Source organism: Canis lupus, chromosome 15, assembly GCF_003254725.2.
Source record: "Canis lupus dingo isolate Sandy chromosome 15, ASM325472v2, whole genome shotgun sequence".
NCBI classification, from domain to species: Eukaryota; Metazoa; Chordata; class Mammalia; order Carnivora; family Canidae; genus Canis; species Canis lupus.
In genome coordinates this window covers 19,244,093-19,247,801 of record NC_064257.1, presented here as the reverse complement: position 1 = coordinate 19,247,801, position 3,709 = coordinate 19,244,093, and the positions used below count along the sequence as shown (strand labels likewise).

At 52.2% G+C, this 3,709-nt stretch overlaps 1 long non-coding RNA gene across 1 annotated transcript; it reads right to left on the bottom strand.

The window, feature by feature from the left end:
* Positions 1–310: 310 nt before the first annotated feature.
* LOC125752599 (uncharacterized) lies at positions 311–1,935 on the bottom strand. The gene is made up of 2 exons (XR_007402533.1): positions 1,571–1,935; positions 311–520 (listed from the first exon to the last, which is right to left on the bottom strand). It is a non-coding gene; the product is annotated as an uncharacterized LOC125752599 (long non-coding RNA).
* Between the last annotated feature and the right edge of the window lie 1,774 nt (positions 1,936–3,709).

Below are 3,709 nucleotides of genomic sequence, written 5' to 3'. Positions count from 1 at the left end.
ACCTGCTTTTATGAATAAAGTTTTGTGGGAACACAGTCATGTCCTTTTACGTGCACATGTCGGTGGCTACTTCTTGCACTAGGAGAGCAGAGCTGAGTAGTTCCGACAGAGACTACATGGCACGTAAAGCCTAAAGTATGTAGTATTTTGCCCTTTACAACAACAACAAAAAAGCAACCAGCCCTTGTTGTGATGAAACTGTAGCAGCAGGCTCAGGTAGGGAAAGCAAACTCTAGCAGTGAGAAATAGCAGAAGTTACTAGGGTATTAAGGTCTTAGGGCTGCCACGGCAAATTTTTATGAGCCGGGTGGCTTAAATCACAGAACTTTATTCTCTCGGAGTTCAGGGGGCCACCAGCCCCAAACCACAGTGTCTGCAGCGCTGAGTCCTCGGAGGTTCTGGAGGAAGGACAGTCGGTTCCACGGAGGCGGCCCGCAGTCCTTGCCCCCCCTCTGCTTGGAGACTCAGAGCTTCAACCTCTGCCTCTGTCTTCCCACTGTCTTCCGTTGTCTCCATTTCTCTTATGGGGACACACCAGTGAATTTAGGGCCCCTTCCAAATCCACAGTGATCTGATCTTGGGGTCTGTAACTCAATTATATTCACAGAGACCCCTTTTCCCGATAAAGCCACCCACTCACAGGTACCGGGCGTTAGGACTTGGACATAACTTTTTTGAGGGACACAACTCAACTTACGGCACTGCCACCCATAAAAAAATGTTAGGCACCTGGGGGAAGAGGAGGCGGCTTGAGGAGCTTGAGCCAGCTGGGACCGTTGCCCGTCCACCCTTGAACGTGGACTCGGAGGACAGCGATTACATATTTAATTTAATTTTGACATAGTTTTTTTTTTTTTTTTACATTTTATGAAATATGTTAAATATGCAGGCAACCCCGGCTCTATTTGTTGGTCTACATGGACAAACTATGGGGGATTTAAGCCACTGTAGCTCGAAAAGCAGCAAAGTGAGCAAAAGGCAGACCAGGGGGAGGGGGGGACAGGGAAGAGGGGGAGGGGGAGAGGACGAAGAGGGGGGAGAGGATGGGGAGGAGGAGGAGGAGAGGAGGAGGAGGAGAAGGAGGATGAGGAGGAGGGGAGGAGAGGAGGAGGAGGAGGGAGAGGAGGATGGGAGGAGGAGGAGGATGGGAGGAAGAAGAGGGGGAGGAGGGGGAGAGGACGAGGAGGGGGAGAGGACGGGGAGGATGAAGAGGAGGGAGAGGAGGAGGAGGGTGGGGAGGAGGAGGGGGAGGAGAGGATGAGGAGGAGGGAGAGGAGGAGGAGGGGGAGAACGAGGAGGAGGAGGGAGAACAGGGGTAAGGGGAGGAGGGGGAGGGGGAGGAGGGAGAGGAGGAGGAAGAGGAAGGGTGAGAGAAGCTCAGGGCCAGAAAAGTCGGTTCCTGCAGCCTCCGTGTTGAGTCGGAGCGAGGAGCAGCACCTTGAGGCTCTCAGACCCCGCGCCGGGGAGGCGGTGAGGTCCTCTCCCGTCTGCAAAGGTCTCCTCTGTCAACTTTCTTCTTCTCTCATCACGACCCAAGCTGGGGCAGTAGGTGTTGCTCTCCGTGTCTCACCTTGTCCTTTGTGTCCTTCTCTCCAGATCCCGCCGGGCAGACACAGCTGGGGGGGCGGGGAGGTGGCAGCTGGACCCCCTCGTGCTGGAAGCCCTCCCCCTGTCCTGACCCGAGGGGGCAGCAGGGAGGGCGAGGAGCCATCAGGGTGGCACCCCATCGGGGGAGAGTCTGGGCCCAAGTGACAGGTCTCCTAGACGACTGATCCCTATTGGCGCTAAACCCAAGCTCCAGAGGGTGAGTTAGGAAACCAGGGGACTGAGCCACGAGGGACCCTGAGGGACCCCGAGGTGGTGAGGCCCAGGCGGAGAGGTGACCTGGGCTGATGTGGCTCTGCCTGGCGCCTCGGCCTGTGCCAGCCTCTCTCTGGCCTCTGGGAGCCGGTGCATAGCGGGCCTGGGCCTCTTCCTAATTGTGAGAGGTTCCCTGAGGATTCACACCCATGTCACCCTTTGTTTATTCATTCCTGGTTTGTGACAGTTTCCTGCTTTCATCAAACATAACTTGCATTTGCTCAGGGCCTGGGCCCAGCTAGAGACCCAGAGGGCGCCAGGTAGCTCAGTGGGTTAGGGGTCAGGTCAGGATGTCAGGGCAGCGAGACTGACCCCGGTGTGTGGGGGGTGGCTCCGGGCTGGCCCCGCTCACTACTTAAGACTCTCCGCCTCTCCTGCTGCCCTGACCCCATCTTAAAAAAAAAAAAGAAAAAAGTGCCCCATAAAGGAGCATGCCCTGGGACTAAAGGGCACAGTGTGAAGAATAGTCAATGATACTGTGACGGCAACGAAACAGCCGATGGGAGCCACACTCGTGTGCACACAGCACGACGTATCAGCTTGTCCAACCACTAAGCTGTGCACCTGATGCTAGTGTCAACTGTACTCAATTTTTGAAAAATGTCCATAATAATGATTCTTTTAAAAGAAGAAAGCACTTCTTTCTCTGAATGTATCATTGGGAGGTAAAGTTTTTCCTCTTTTAGGGTTTCTGGTGGGGACTAAGGAAACACTGACTTAACAGGAGGGGCGCCTGGGTGTCTCCGTCCATTAAGCATCTGCCTTCGACTCAGGTCAAGATCTCAGGCTCCTGGGAAGGGGCCCCTGCTCAGCAAGGAACTTGCTTCTCCCTCTCTCTGTGCCCCCACCCCCCTCAAGTGCATTCTCTTTCTCTCTCTGTCTCAAATAAAATATTTTAATTTTTTTTAGAAAAGTAGATTTAACAGGAGAAATGTGTACTCATTATATTTACGTGTCCATGCAAGCCCTCATGGAAAACATGTGGACCCAAAGAAGTGAGAAGGCCTAAGTGCTTACAGAGTAGATCAAAAAAAAAAGAAAAACAATTGTGGAAAAGTAACTAAAATATATGGAGACTAAGGGACGCTGAGTTATTTTAACAGCCTCGACACCCTTCTCTGGTGGTTAAGAATGTCTCTTCCTCCTGGCACAAGGAGGGCACCTTTCTCGTGGGGATTTGATCTCAAGCTTTCAGGGCAAAAGGAAGGTTAGAATGCCCTTCTAGTAGCTGCTGCTTTCAGGTGCTTTTAACTCAAAATAATGGATATGCCAAAGCAGCATATTTTGGGGTGGGATGTCCTGAACTTTCTCAGCACCTACCTGTTCCTCTGGGACTATGGTCTTGTTCAAAAACAATTTTTTTGAAGATTTTATTTATTTATTCATGAGACACAAAGAGAGAGAGGCAGAGACAGAGGCAGAGGGAGCAGCAGGCTCCATGCACGGAGCCCGACGCGGGACTCGATCCCAGGACCCTGGGGTCACGCCCTGGGCCAGAGGAAGATGCTCGACTGCTGAGCCCCCCAGATGCCCCATGTTCAAAAATTTTCTTAATATTTATTTATTTATTATTATTATTATTATTATTTTTGGAGTTCTATATACCAACATATAGCGTATCACCCAGTGCTCATCCCATCGAGTGCCCCCCTCAGTGTCAAATTTTTTAAATAAAATTCCAGCATGTGGTGATTCGCAGGCCAGCGCACGGCCTGGGGAGTCAGAGGTCTGAGTTCGCGTCTCAACATTATCCCACGTCAAGCAGTTGGCTTTTCTGGGCCTCCTTCTCTTCACTGATGGGGGGAGGGGGGTGAAAGGACACGCACCATGGGAAAGCAGTTCTAGGAGG